Source organism: Callospermophilus lateralis, unplaced genomic scaffold (genome assembly GCF_048772815.1).
Source record: "Callospermophilus lateralis isolate mCalLat2 unplaced genomic scaffold, mCalLat2.hap1 Scaffold_112, whole genome shotgun sequence".
Lineage (NCBI taxonomy): Eukaryota > Metazoa > Chordata > Mammalia > Rodentia > Sciuridae > Callospermophilus > Callospermophilus lateralis.
The window spans coordinates 2,713,023-2,728,768 of NW_027511460.1; the positions used below are offsets into that span (position 1 = coordinate 2,713,023).

A 15,746-nucleotide genomic window follows, 5' to 3' on the forward strand; every position below is an offset into this window, starting at 1 on the left:
AGACCTCTAAAAAGTAGGTCCTTGGAAGTCTTATTGGATCCAGAGGACAGGATCAGTTTGCTGAAATTTGGAGTGAACTACAGATTCATAGGATTCTTATTGCTTGATCTGCAACAAGCTAGGCTATCATGAGAACTGGATTAATCTTAGAGTCCAGCCCCTCCCACCCTACAGAATACACGTTCATACATACTGGAGAGAGGGTGGCAATTGTCCTTCGTGTGCTGAGATATGCTCTATTTGATGAGTCGCTGGGGGATCCAGGCTTCCTATCATGAAAGCTCTGGCTAGCAGCTGAGGCCATGGATGGTCAGGTCATCATTCAAAATTCAGGTTCACCATCTATCCCCTCTCTTTCCTTTTCTGTTCCAGGTTCCTCAGAGCTGTCCATTCTCCAAATCTATGTCTTCTCTGTTTTCTCCCCCTTGTCCCTGTTTCTTTCCTGCTATTTTCTCCTGCCCCACTTTTTACTTTTCTGCTCCGCTGTGCCTTGGAACCAGGCTGTGGCTGGCTCCTCTCACAGCTGAATTTGCTCTGTGTGGTCTCCCTTTCATAGGAGCCATTGTGGGGGGAGAAACGGGAGGTAGAGGGGGCTTCCATAGGAGAGGGCTGGCATGCTTGGAAGCTCCAAGTCCAGATTTTATAACTGAATGTTCATGTATCCTGCTTCCACCTGCTATAGCTTCACAACAACATCCAAGAACACTTGATGCCTTTAGGGGAGTTTTCAAGAAGAGGAGAATAGGTCATTTGGTTGGTGGTTGCACCCGGGGGGCTAAGGCATGAGGGCTTCTAGGCACTCATTTCAGTAATGTCTCTCTGTTGTCTCCACAGGACTGAGATGTGCTGGTCCCAGCTTCTGTCTGGGAGAATGTCTGGGGTGTCCGAGCCCCTGAGCCGAGTAAAGGTGGGCACATTATGCTGGCCTGAGGGTCCCCCAGAGCCCATGGTGGTGGTACCAGTTAATATGGAAAAGGCAGATGTGTTCATCCTCAAGGTTTGCTTCTAAAGCAAATGGGAAGAACTTCAAACTGGTCAAATGCACTGTGCAGACAGAGATCCAGGTAAGCTGGAGACCTGTGCACTCTGTTTGTCTGTTCCACCCTCTGCTTCCTGGACAGTTGAGCAACACTCCTTCAGCCCAGCAGGATCTCCTGTACTGCCTGGCAGAGGGAAGATGGCATCAGGAGAGATGTTCTCAGCTGATGTGGCCAAACTCCTCTCCAGGTGTGCAACTCCATTTCCCTAGGGGCTTGGGGGACAGATGCTACAACCTTGGTTTGAAACCCTGATTGTTTGTTTGGTCTTTGTTCAATTCATTTCAACTCGTTAAGTATTTATGACATTTAAGTCTCTGCAAAGGACTTAAAAGCCCCCTCAAATACTCTCCAATGTAATTGGAATTAGAGGCATATGCAAGTGATTACATTTTCAAAAAAAGCTATCTAAGATTTCTGCTGGACATTTAGAGGATGGAGCTGGTGGGGGATTTAGAGGATGGTAATGAGCTACAAATGCCCTGGGGTAGATGGGCGTCACCAGGCTCTTTTGCCAGAGCAACAGCTCAATGGGCTTATTCTTACTTAGGGTCCTAAAATCTGTTAACAGATCCAGGTATCCACCTCATCAAGGCGTCTAGATACCAGGAATTCAGTTCAACTTAACTAAGTCTAAATGAAATTGTCATTAAAAGCAGAGTTCCAATATACTGGCTGATTTCACCACCTACATGTATTGAACAATAGCTACATGGGAACAGTTAGGTGTGTCTTTCTATACTCATGATCTCATTAAATCCTCTAATGGCCCCAAGAGATGGATTCAGTGAGAATGCATCTTTCCTCTGCCCAGAACATTCCTTATTGTTAATGGGAGGGAAAGTCAAATGGGTTCTCAGAAGGCTGCTTGGAGGATTTGTGATTTGAACAAGGAAGCAGGGAACTTGGAGGAAAGGCACCAACTCTGGGACAGCTACCTGAGCTCTTCTCCATGGCATTGCCAACCCTTCCTGTTTCCTGAAAACCTGTGCCTCTCAACTCTGTGAGTGGCTCTTGGCAGCTTGGCCACATCACCATCCCACCTGCTGTCTGTTACGGCATGCACCTGCCTCCGCACACCAGAGCAGAGTGTAATTGATTAGCTCACTATGTTGGCCAGTTACCATTGTTGATTCTGGCTCCATTGACTCCTTCTGTTTCCTGTAACTGATTTGATTAGGGCCTTGATTACTTGTCATATGGTTTCTGATATGGGATCATAAATGTGCCTGAATATAAGCCCTGGCCCCCTTCTTCCAGGGGACATTTTCCTATCTTCTTAACTGTCCATTTCATGAGTCTTCCTTCAGGTATGTCATTTTCATACATAGATGATGCCATCCACTGTGAGCCTCACTATCGTAATTTTCAGAAGTTAACCTGATCTTCAAGTTTGAGGAGCACTCATTGACCTTTTGTGCTGAGAAGCAGAGAACATCTGGTTGGTTCAGCTTGGGACAGGTTTTATTGAGTTAACAGTGAGAAGGGCCCTAAAAGATGGGTGGGATTTAAAGCAGAGACTCTGGGGTAAGAAGGGAGCAACACAGATAGAGGCTGGGAGGCTGCTGGATGGTGGGTAGTCTGGCTTGATGGAAGCATTGGATTTATTTAGAAAAGCATCTCAAGTCAAGGCCAAGGTAGAAATTGAGGGCAGATAAAGAGGCCTAGAACATCAGGTTAGAAATTTGTAGTTGGGCAGGCACTGGGGAACAGCACCTAGTTTTTAGGAAGGGGGAGAGAGATTTTCTTAGAGTTGTGTGATGGCCTGGTGGGTGTCTAAGGGGAGGAAGAGCAGGAGGCCTATAGAAAGGTCAGTAAGGCCCAAGCTCAAGAATGGCTACTAGTTCTGGGGGCATCATCTGGAGGAGTGTGGGGACAAAGGTGAGGCAGCAGCAACAACAGAAGGATGGAATTGCCTTCTAGGAGTTTCTATCCACATTTTGACTTTTTCTGCTTCCAGTGTCTCCTGCTGGCTAAAGGTCACCTTCTAATGTCACTGATTATTACAAACAGCTGTGGCCATAAAGCCACTTGGACTTCCAGCCATGAGCTGTCCTACCCTTAGTGGTGTGTGGCCTTGGGTCTAAATGCTTAACCTATCTGCACATCAGTCTGCCCCCTGGGGACCATGTCCATCTGCAGCCTTGCTGTAGGATTGGAGATGGCAGATGAAATGTACCTAGTGCACAACAGGGTCTCAAATAATTGGAAATATTGGTTGCATGGATGAGTATTAGGTGATTACCCTGCTCAAAAATCTCCGAGGATCACTAATTGCCCAGAGAATGAAGTTCAAGTTGTCTTCTTTGGGTATTTATCCATTCATCTTTCTTATTTTCAAACTGAGAATACAATCACATTAGTATTTTAAAATAGCACATGGTGTTCTGAAAGATGTTAATGAGGTTGCCCTGGAGAAAGGGTCTTATCTCAAGGAAGCTTAGAAGATAATTGGTTAAACAATTCTGAACAGATTCTTTTATAGCAAGCTTTCTCAGAACCTTTAATAAGCTAATATGCCCAGTGAGTCTTTGAGACAGGGGCACAGAAGTATTGTTTTCTACCTAGCTGTTTCTTATTGGCCTAAAGAAATGATCTAAATGCTCTTTTAAAAGTTGGTCCACTAGTCTTCTGAAAAATCATTTAGGGAACTTTTATCCCCAAACCCTGGCAGCAGAACACAAAGGGTTAGAGAAAGAAGCTGGCAAATGGGAAGTGGGTTAGGAAGTGGTGGCTGTTGTGTGGGAGGGAACTGATGAGGACCTGAACTAAGGGAGCGTCACTGGGAACAGATAAGTCAACCCATCTGAGTGTGTCTCTGGAGGCAGAGTCAACACAATTTGATGATTAATTGGATGTAGGGAGGGAAAGAAAGGAAGGAGACAAGGATGACTCAAGCTCTTGCCTGGGCAGCTGAATGGGAGCTGGCACATTCATTGAGATAGGAGCAGAGAAAGGAAGGGCCTTGAGATTCCAGCTCTACTTGTGGTGTGTTTGAAGTGTGTTAGAAGCACCTCCACAGCGAAATGTGGGCCTGGAGCTTAGGAGGAAGAAAGGACTTGGAGGTAAAGATTTGGCATTGTCATGCGATGGATGCCAGGCAAGAGGGCAGAATCATCCATGGAGGTTGAGTTGAGCAAGAGCAAGAGTTCCAGTTGGGAAACCTTGGGAAGTTAATTTCCAGAGGACTGATGAATAAAGAGAAGCAAATGAAGGAAAAGAAGAGTCCAAAAAAAAAATGAAGAGAACTGAGAGAAGCAGTCAGAGGGGCCAAAGGCCAAGGGGCTTTAAGGAAGGAGTGTTTAGCAATGTTAGGTGCTCAGAGAAGTCAAGTCAGGGGAGGGCAGAAATAGGGTCATTGCCTTCAGCCACAGGTGCCATGGTTGACTCTTTGCTGGGCAGTTCCAGTGGAGAGATGGGGGCAGGAATCATTGTACAATGATGGTTGAGTAGAGATGGTGAGAATAACTAGCATTTTACAGTTTTGACTATGAAGTGAAGAAAAGAGGAGAAAGCAAGAGAAACAAAGTCACCAGCCCAGACAATACCACATGTGGTAGTCCTTGAGTGGAAAGGTACATGGCAGGTTGGAGGCTGAGAGTTCCTTAAGATTGGCTTCTTAAAACATGTTAATAGTTTGATCTTTACTCCATCCCTTGTGGGAAGATGCTGATGTAATTTAATCGATATCCAGAGATTGTAGGAGATGGAAGTGACAGGCTTTGATGATGGATGGGAGGTGAAGGAATTAGGGATAGGGAGGTGTGAAGAGTGGCAGCTCTGGTTCAGGTGGACAGGGCCCCCTCCCTAAGATGATGAACACTGGAGGAGAGACTGGGTGGGGAGTGACGTGTTCCCCAGCGCAGTTACAGATCTTTCAGTGCGATTGAGGTGCTTTAACACTTTCACATGGAAATGTTGAGTAACCGTTGGTGCATGTTCTGGAGGGGAGAACTAGTGTGGGCACAGACAGTCGAGTGTGGCCAGCCTCAAGGTGGTGGTTGAAACCATGGCTGTGGATGAGGTCACTGTGGAAAGGGTCTTGAATAATTCCATCTTCCATTCCACAAACAGAGTTGGGTGCCCATGCCTGGCACCGCACTGGCCGTGGCCTGGGGCAGCAAAGTACCCCAAAACACAGGTACACTCTCTGCTTTCTCTGGGTTTCCTGGCCAAGGGTGAGACCAAAATTGACTTAAACCAAAGAACAAATGATTACAAACTGAGGCAAAAGCTCTGACAGGAAGAAACAAGGCTGAGGAGAACAAATAACACAGAAGAGTTGGGTCTGAACATCAAGGACTAGCTTTGCTATTCAGAGCCCACTAGAGGTGTCCAGTAGGGAATGTCCAATAGGGAACCCAGGCCTGGCATCCTTGACTGAGATTCTCCTGGAGAAGTACCTCCCTCCATCTACTTCCTGACAGCCTCCTTTCCCTAGCTTGGCTTTGACTTCAACCAATTTTTCATATCCAGCTCCATATCTTTTTTCACCATCCTCAGAGTACTCAAAATGCTGCCAGCACTTCCAAATTTGCCAAGCACATGTCCTTCCATAAGAACACTCCTGACATTCCAACACCCCCACTTGGCTGCATCTGATCAAATAGAAGCAATGGAGATTCACCCTGGCACAGTCCCTGCCGGGGCATGTTTCCAAAACATGTTTACTCCAGGCGTACTTGCTGACTTCGTAGAGTTATCTTTATTCCCAACTTACTTCTATGCAAATACAATAGACTCATGATGCTTGCCACGTTCAAAACCACAAAAGTACTCCCTGGATTTGGTTCCTAGGACCCCTCAGAAATCAGGTAGATGCTGGAGAGACTCAGCAATGTGCCAAATGAAAACCATACTTGGCTCTTCTTGATTTTCCACTTCCCTTTGGTTTGCTATTCAGAGGAAATTGTGTTTGTTTGGGAGCTTGGAATCTCTGTAGCAAGCAAAGGCTTATATCATTCTATTTTCTTCTAATGTGCTAATTTGCTTGTCTGGGAAAGAGGCTAAAATGGCATTCTGAAAACAACTTGCAGAGCATCACCCAGACGTGCCAATATGGGGTGTCTTCTTCATGATCATGATTATGTGCACACAGTCCCCATCCTCTCTCTCTCCTTCTCCCTCTCCTTTTCTTCTCATTCTCTTTTAGGTGGGAGGGCTTACTATATGTCCTGGTTTGTCTCAGTTCCAGCTTACACATAATGTCCAGGGATAACCATTAGGAATGTCCCTGCCAAGCCCGAAAGTACAATGCATGTGAGGTTGAATTGTTTGGTCACCTGCTTCTAAGTGCCATGTTCTGTCCTCCCTGTGCCTGGCACACTGACTGCCTGTTTCGTGGTGTCTTCTCCCTCTGGCTGTCACCAGCAGACCCACTGTCTCTGTGTGTGCATCCCTATTATCAGACCATCTGTTTTTCTCTCTCAGGAGGGTAGTAAGAAAAAATGGGCATTCGTCCATGATATGGTGCAATGCAGAATTGCCGGCAGGACCCCCACTCCTAACCTATCTCTCAGCCAGCCTCCATTAGGCTGAAAAGCCAAATTTGAGATACATCTTCATTTTTTTCCTGAAGTGTCACTGCACTGGGAATTCATATTTGCATCCCCAGGAGGGACAGGAACTAAAGCCATTCTGTGTCCTTCCTGTCCTTCCAGATGCATTCCTCCCACCCACAGCAGAGTCTCTGCATTGCAGGTGTGGTCCCTGGGTGTGGCTTCCCTGGAATGGGATGAGGGCAGAGTCCAGTTTCCAAGTGTGCCCTGTGCTTGTGTGACACCATCAAATTCCCATCCAACTTAGCTTCAAGCTTAAACCACTCACCTGATGTGGCACAATGTGCTATGGACTGGATGTTTTTTTGCTCCTCCCCAATTTACATGGTACAGTCCTGGCCCCTGATGTGGTGGCATTTTGGAGGAGGGGCCTTTGGGAGCTACTTGGTCAAAAGGCTATATTGGACCTAATACTGAGTGTGACAGCATCAAAAGCTGTGGCCCCATGAATGAGATTATTGCCCTTACAAAGAGGTTGAAGGAAGCACCCTCTTCCCTTCTCTGCCGTGTGAGGATGCAGCAAGAAGGCACCATCTTGGAACCCTCACCAGACAGTGAATCTGGTGGTACCTTGATCTTGGACTTCCCATCCTCAGGGTCTGTGAGCAGTAATTCTCTGTTGTTTATAATTATCCCTCTTAATGTATTTTGTTATAACAACAGGAACAGACTAAGATAGGAGGTAATTAGATTTAGATAAGACCTTGAGGGTGGGGCCCCCATTATAGTATTAGTGCCCTTATAAGATGAAGAGAGGCCAGAGCACACTCTGTCTTAGCCATGGGAGACACAGCAAGAAGGCAGCTGTCTGTAAGCCAGGAAGTGGACCCTCACAAAGAACTGGCACCTTGATCTTGGACTTCTCAGCCTCCAGAAATATAAGAAGTTTTGTTTAGGCTGCCCTGTCTGTGGTATGTTGTTTCAGCAGCCCAAGGGACAGAGACACAGGGCCAGCAGCTCCCTGAGTTTGGAGGAGCAGTCTGGCCTTCAGACCATTGGTCCAGGTTCTTGGTTTCCAGAGCATTCCTGCTGCCCTCATTCAGATGCAGCTAGGGCAAGGCCTCAAGTTTGGGATGCAAGGTTGGGGTACAAGAGGAAAGGAGGGGAGGGCTACCTGTACTAAAAGAAAACCTACCCTAATAAGAATAGATGAAATTATATAAGGCCAGCCCCCCGTGCATGAGAACGTCACTGGCATAGGAGAGGAAAGGCTCAGCCAGGAAGTCACAAGCTGGTACCACAAAGACACTCAGAATAATATAGAAGAGGCACACTCACAGGCCTCCTCCTTTCTGCACCCTCCCCATTTCCTGTGAGTGCTCCTGGCCACCCACCCACACAGACACCTACTGAGGCAAGCGCAAGGCAAACATGCAGAGTTCTGGGCCCCTCTGTTTATCTGTATGCTTAGATTCATGACAACAACAAATTAGCAGTCAGGTGTCTCTCTTTTTATTTTTAACCTGGTGGTTGCTTTGCTAAATGTCCTTGTTAGAGGCTTTTATCACCTCAAACTGAATTCTTTCAGAGTGAGAAGTTATGCTAACTTTTATTATTTTGTTCTTCTATCACTTTTTTAAAAATTATGCCTTATGTGTTGAGGACATGGAACTCAGATGGCCTTTGAATCAGTTTCCTATTTCAGTCATAATATATTACTACAAACCTGGGGCTTCAAAAACATAGGGATGGTTCCTTTGCAGTTCTGGAGGCTGGAAGTCCAAATCAAGGTGTCAGTGGGGCCTTGGTCTCTCTGAGGGCTCTAGGACAGATCCTTCTCTGACTCTTCAGCTTCTGATTGTCCAGGTGTTCCTTGGCTAATGACAGCATTGCTCCAGTCTCTGCCTCTGTCTTCACACACCCTCCTTCTCTTTGTGTGTCTTTTATATGAACATTGCCATACAGGTTATGAGCCAGAATGACCACAGTCCAGAATGACCTCATCTTGAAATTCTTAACTCAGTTACATCTATATAGACCCATTTTCCAAATGAGGTCACCTTGAGGTTCTGGAGGTTAGGACATAGGCATACTTTGGGGGACCCCATTCTTCTACCTCTTTTTTTTAATATTTATTTTTTAGTTCTCGGCGGACACAACATCTTTGTTTGTATGTGGTGCTGAGGATCGAACCCCGGGCCACACACATGCCAGGCTAGCGTGCTACCACTTGAGCCACATCCCCAGCCCCCTTCTACCTCTTGATAGCTGTCTCTCAGTATCACTGTTTGTCACTGGTTTCTGTATGTAGGCTAGCACAGACTAGGACATACAGATGTACAGACCTAAGTGTGAGCTTTCTGCACACACTCCACCCAGACGCACAACTGGCGTTGGAACTGACCTTTGAACTTGGCTGACACAAGTCTACCCCTCCTCTTCACTTCCCAGAATTCTCAGCTGCTGGCCACCTGCAGGTTGTGTGCCCTAATGTGAGGCTTCCTGTGATGTTGCCAAGCATGTGACCCCCTAGGGTGTTGCCTTGTCATTCTTCAGGTGATCTCCTCCAGTTCCCCTACCTATGATTCTAACCTAAGTGGTGCCATATGTGTACTTCTGACTTCAGTCTCCCACGACTCCCAGTCTCTTCCCCACCTGCCAGGTTGCCATCTCCACTGACCATATGTGCAGAATCAAACATTACCACCAGTCTTCTCCTCAGTCTTTTTCATTACCTGGTGCTCCACTCTTTGCCAACCATGTCTCAGGCCTTAGAGCTGTCATGACTTCGTTCATTCTCTCAGACTCTATTCAGTCCACTAGGAAGTCCTGTCAGGCTCCACCATCACAAACACCCAGATTCTGACTCCCTTCAACCATCCATTGCCTCTTTCTTGGTCCAAGCCATCAGCATCTCTTGTCTGGAATAACTCATTTGCCTGCTAACTGCTCTGCCCTTAGCCCCACATGCTCCACCCTATAGGCAGCAGCTATGGTGAATTTTTAAAACACAGGTCAATTAGAGGGACATGTTTAAGGCATACCTTAGATCATATCATTGCTCGGCTTTAAACTCTCCAGTGGCTCCTTATCTCACTCAAATTCAACAGTCTCACCTTGGTTCACAACAGGGTTTACAAGCAATTATTGTTTTCAGGCCAAATACAGCCGGTTGCTCTCATTTTTGTAAATACAGTTTTATTGAACCACAACCACACTCATGTATTATCTATGGCTCTTTTGAGCTACAGTAACAGCGTTGGGAATTTACAACAGATATCCTATGGTCCACAAAGCCTCAGATATCTTCTACCTGACCCTTTACAGAAAACATTTGCTGACACCTGGCAGAGCCTCCCTGACCTTTCCTCCTATCAGTTCCCTCCATGCTGTCTCCACCCCAGCTCCTGTGGCACCAAGCACACTGAATTTTCACATCCTCCCACCCAGAGCCCTCCATAATTTCTGGACCCTTTGTCTGGAAGGCTCTTCTACCAAAAAGCAGCTCTGTTCCCCTCTCTCTTACTTCCTTCATTTCCACAATTTGCTGAATTAATTAATGAGTCCTTATTTAATGATGGATGGACCAATGGGTTCCAGTTATAAAGCCCAAAGAGAATGGCCACAAATCCACATTGTCGTCACTGTCACCACAATTGGGGTCTGGGGCATGGCTGTCAGTGGGCTGTAGCTATGGGTTTAGAACGGACCCACATGACAAAGAAATTTCTTGCCTAAAATGTTAGTGGTGCCTGTTGAGACTCGTTGATGACAATTGTGGAGCATTATAGTAAAATGGGTGCCTGGGACCCATCACTGAACATGAGAAAAACCTGCATTACCCACACCCTGAAGTAACCCATGTCACCCACCCCTCCTGCTGAGGCACAGGCTACATGTTGACTTCATAGTGAATTGGAAAGTCATTACTTTAACAGGCTGAAATTTTTGAAGAAATACACCACCTGGTACTTTCCTTCCTAATCTTTATTATCCATCATTATCCATCATTCCTCCAAAACTTAGCAAAAGGCCCAAACTGGTGGTATACTAGTAAATCTGAATATAGATAGAATGGTTATACCTTTAACAGAGTGTTTTTTTTGGGGCGGGGGCGGGCACCTCTCATGCACTGTAAGTCAGCCACAGAGAAGCTCTTGTTCCTTCTTCATGGCTTCCTTGCGCCTACTTCTGGTCTCACTACAGAAGGGAAAAGGGAAGCTGCTGCTGGGCTGAGTGGGGTGCTGGGGCTGAGGCCCTTCATGGCTCTTGCTCTGAGCAGAAGAAAGTGGTTTTTTTTTCATTCTTTCTTTCATCCAGGTGGCATGGCTGCATCAGCTGTGACCATGGCCTGATTGTCCCACAGGATCATTTATCATTTACCACCCTTCACCCACCTCTGCTGGTACTGGCTTCAGCTCGCCAACAGCCTCGGGTCCTTTTCTTTCTTTTTAATATTTATTTTTTAGTTATAGGTGGACACAATGTCTTTATTTTACTTTTATTTTACTTTATGTGGTGCTTAGGATTGAACCCAGTGCTTCACTCATGCTAGGTGAGCACTCTACCTCTGGAGCCAGAACCCCAGCCCCCCTCAGGTCCCTTTCTAAAGACTGTTTTCTTCAACACTGAACCCCTTCCTTGGAGCTTGCAGGTATTGAGTGACTGCATCCCACAGCTCTGGGCCCACAGCTCTGGCCCCTTCCTTTGGCCCCTACCTACTGGGTTTCTGCCTAGGCACCAGCTCCCACTCACTCAGGCAAAGCCTGAGCCGTTGGAGAGATGCTCCATCCCCAGGTCTCAGACTTCCTGGGCCAATCAGTTCAGCTCTTCAGGTTGACTTGACCTTTGGACCACGTCAAGCACCTACTGTATGCAAACCACTACACTAAGCTCTTTATGTATCTGTGATCCACATAAGGCCGGCCAGTCTTAGTTCAGTGTCACACTGCAGAAAATGTTAGTCTGACATCTAAAAATAATTGGAAATACATTTAAATCTTTATTGTCATCACTTGGAAAGGTATCACTGGAAGATCACTGTTAAGATAGGTAGCAAAATTTCTTAAAATTCTCATAACCATTTACCAATTAGAACTAAAATGACAGTTGGTGTTTGTCTTATCAAAAATCAGACCTAGACTGTGGTTTTAGTTCGTATTGAAAAATGTCTTCATTAGTTTCCCAGGGCTGCTATAACAAGTCTCACCAAAAGGGTGGTTTAAAACAATGAAAATGGATCATCTCACATTTCTGGAGGCAGGAAAGCCAAGAGCAAGACCTCAGCAGGGCCACACTCCCTCTAAAACCTTAAGGGAACCCTCTCTTGCCTCTTAGCATCTGGCGACTTTTCAGCATGCTTTGGTGTTCCTTGGTTTGCAGATGTGTCACTCAAATCCCACATCTTCACCTGGCACTCCCACTGCGTATGTTTCTCTCTACGTTTCCAAATTTCTCCCTTTTGGAGGATACTGACCATATTGGATTAGAGCCCATGCTAAAGTTTTCATTTGAGCTTGAGTAGTCTGCAAAGACCCTATTTCCAGATAAGGTCACATTCTAAGAACTAGAGTTTAGGACTCCAATGTGTCTTTTTGCGGGAACAAACTCAATCCATAACAGTTTCTTGCTGGATTCATAAGCAAAGTCCTTTGTTATCTCAGTGAGAAAACAAGAGCTCTGTCAAGGGCAGTCAGGAGGGGATTTCCAGAGGACTTAAGTGCGGACTGGGTCCTTAAAGGATACCTGGGATGACTGGGAGATCTCCAGGAGAAGTCAGGAGACAGAGGGAGCCAGGCAAGAAGAAGATGTAGTCAAGCACAGAGAAAAGCAATGGCATGCTGTGGTGAGGGTGGAAAGACCAGCCCTGGGGCTAGGCAATTTGTGGGTCAAGAGGGGAAGTCGGGACTGGGAAGAACATATGGAGGGACATTCCAAAGGGCCTTTTAATCCTAATGCTAAAGAAAGTTTGGTTCTTATTCTCTTATCATATAGAAAACAAGGAACCAATGGAAATTTTCAACTGAAGTCACTTGATTTAAATTTGTTCTCAATCTTAGAGTGACACCTTTTTGGACAAAGTTGAAGCAAGACTCTCTTGAACCAAGGCTTAAGTAGATCTTATTCATTAAAGGTTGAATTCTGTTATCTTTAAAAAGAGGATCATTTGGTCTTGGAAGGGCAATGAGTAAGGAGGGTGAACTGAATCAAGCCCAGAACATAGTCTACAAGCCAGAGTCCCAGTGGGACTCCCAGGAGGCAGACCCAGCTTGGTGGCCTGGGTGGAAAAAGTGTGGACGAGGACTCTCACAAGATGCACCTGGAACAGGAGATGCAGTACCGGCTGGGGAAAAGCTCGGCTGTGACACAGTCCATTCCACATGGAACTCTGGATCTCTGGAGCTAGGGCAGCTCAGTGACATTGACCCAATCAGGATAAAAGGACAGGCCTTGATGACTATCTGTTGATCAATCACTGTATGTGAGCCATCCCTCATCAGGGATGTGACCTTAGCCAAGGACCATTTTTTTGCAAAAGAGTGGAGGATGATGGGGACCTCATTTATCACATTGTTTTGAAAAATCCAGCCACTGACATACAGTATGTCTATTAAGCTCAAGGAAAACAAAAAGATTAGGTGTTGCCTAAAAACAGATGAGCCTGAGAAAATAGACCACAGAGATTACAGGGGAAGTACCTCAGTGTGATTGATGTAGTTAAAGACTGAGAAAGTAAATGGAGAAGATAAGTGCTTGGATGTCCCTTCTCTTTGGGAGCATAGTCGAGTGTCACTCAATGACAGGAGAAATACATCTCGAGGTGATTTCATCCTCATGTGAACCCTGTAAAGCACACTTACACACACAACTGATGTCACTAGATGGTATAATCAGTGTGACTGCTATTCTGTATGTGGTCCATTATTGACTATGTAGTGCATGACTGTAAGTTTTCCTGCTCTTAGAGACAAGACACCCAGTCATATTCTTTCTTTGTTTATGACCTACAAGAGGAAAAGCCAGAGAATGGGGAGATAGGAGAAGTCTTCTGGAGGAGGTTTTCACACAATTTGGTAAAGAAAGTAAATCATCATTAGCCAAATAGAAAGAGAAGCCCTGGAAATGCCAATGTTTGCAAGAAAGCACCAGAAGGCTTCTCACATCCAGGCTGTGCACCAAGGGCAGGCTGAGTGTCTGGAAGCTTCATCCAGGGCAAACAAGGCCTTCCTGCAGAAAACAAATCCTGGGCTTATCCAAAGAGCAACTGAGAGAACTAAGACCATTTAAAAAAAAAATCATGTTCCATATGGCAATTGAGCGAGTAGTATGCATCTTGTACTATCATTTTAAAGGAGTGATTTATGAATAGATAAAGAAATATTGACTCATTAGTGACAGGTGAGGACAGTGGGTAGAGCACCCATGTTGCTGCTTCCACCATTTGAGAAGCTGTGCAGGTACCAGAGAGCAGCAGGGAGCACAGAAGACAGGACCACTACAGGAGCCAACACAGGGAGGGTGGCCCCAAGGCCCCGAGCTTGATCTTCTCTGACTCCTCCCTGAAACTCAACCACTTTCTTCTACCTACAAAATATAAGTTCCTCCACAGCTGAGGGCTCTGCATGCCAATGCTGGAGCCCCTAATTTGCTCTGCACGGTGTGAATGGGGTCAATTGTTGCTGATGGTTTGAAGGAAGACCCTTTCTGCAGCTCAATAGAGAACAACTGGGAGAGGACTGTCCTATCTTGCTAAAAGTGTGTCAGAATTGGATTCACACCCTGGTTTGAGAAACTCCAAAGTTACTGTTCTTGTTGTGTCACTTGTGGTCATCAATCTTCTTTTTTCTCCCTGCTATGCCTAATGGATCAGCCCATTTTGTAATGTAAATTCTGCAGTCCATATAGTCTTCACAGGTTGGGGGCATAGTCCACAGGACACCCCTCTCCTCAGACCCGAGATGCAGGCTCCAGCATTCCCAGACCACCAACACTTTTGATCAACTGACTATGGATGTGGGAGTTTCCTCTATTTGCTTAAGTTTCACCAAACCAACTCATAGAACTCAGGAAAGTGCCATACACATGAATGATTTTAGTTTTGACCAGTCAAAGGAAGAAATGCATAACGCAATGTCCAAGAGGATCTCAAATATGAAGTTTCCATGTCCTTAGGATGCATCACCAATCAGGAAGCTCACCTGAGCCCACAAGTTTCCAGGGTTTTCTCAGTGTTTATTATGGGGGCCTGTTTGGATGGTTGATTGAATCATTGGCCACACTGAACTTAATCTCCAGCTTTCTTCCCTCCTTCAAGGTAAGGCCATCATGTGGCTCAAAGCTCCAACACTCTAATCACAGAGTTGGTCTTTCCAACTTGAAAGCCTGAAACATGGTTGACCAGGACCCATCCTGAAGTCATCTAGGGTCCCTCTCCGTTCATTAGCATAGATTCAAGTGTGGTCCAGGTACGCATCATGAATTTCAAAGGCAATCCTATCACTTGGGAATTCCAAAGGTCTAGAGGCTCCTTCCCCAGAATGAAGGTCATAGAATAGCCAGATTCTTCACCATACAACCTCAGTGACTAGTGGTAGTCATGTTGGTAGTTTCCCTGGAGCATCAGGTTTGTCCCTGATAAGAATCTTCCCAGCACTGGACAGCCTCCCAGAGAGTGTGTTTGAGCTTAGAGAACTCCCAAGTTCTTCCTTTCCTGGGGCTGAAATCTATCTTTCTATGAGCATCTGTTAAGCAAGGAGTTATGAATTTCCACTCCAAGGATCTAGAGTTACCCCACTATCTTCTTTACAGAATCTTTCACTTCCAAGAAAGAAACCTGGAAATTTATTGCCCAGAGCAGGTCCTGGAAAGTTTCACCAACCATGAAACAGAGAGCTGGACTCTGTCCAACCCCCCTCAGACACCTCGGAAAGCAGCAAGGCTCTGTCTGGCCTGACAGAAGTTTTATTTATCCCCTTGATATAGTATTTTTCTTTCACATGTCCTAGGTCCTATAGGAGTCTCTCCTCTCTTTTTATTTTGTAATTATTTCAAATTTAACAAAAAGTTTGAAAAAGCAGTTCCAAGAATCCAAGTCACCTTCACTCTGGTTCCACAGTTTTTCAATGTCTTCTGCTTTATTTACTAGCTCTTTTTCTTCTTAAGCACATTCATTCAAGCATGCCCTTCATCTTTTTTTTAAAACTTTTTGAGG

General features: G+C 45.6%; 1 pseudogene; it reads left to right on the forward strand.

The window, feature by feature from the left end:
• Positions 1-871: 871 nt before the first annotated feature.
• Positions 872-15,746, forward strand: part of LOC143640076 (protein-tyrosine kinase 2-beta-like) — a 43,124-nt pseudogene continuing 28,249 nt past the window's right edge.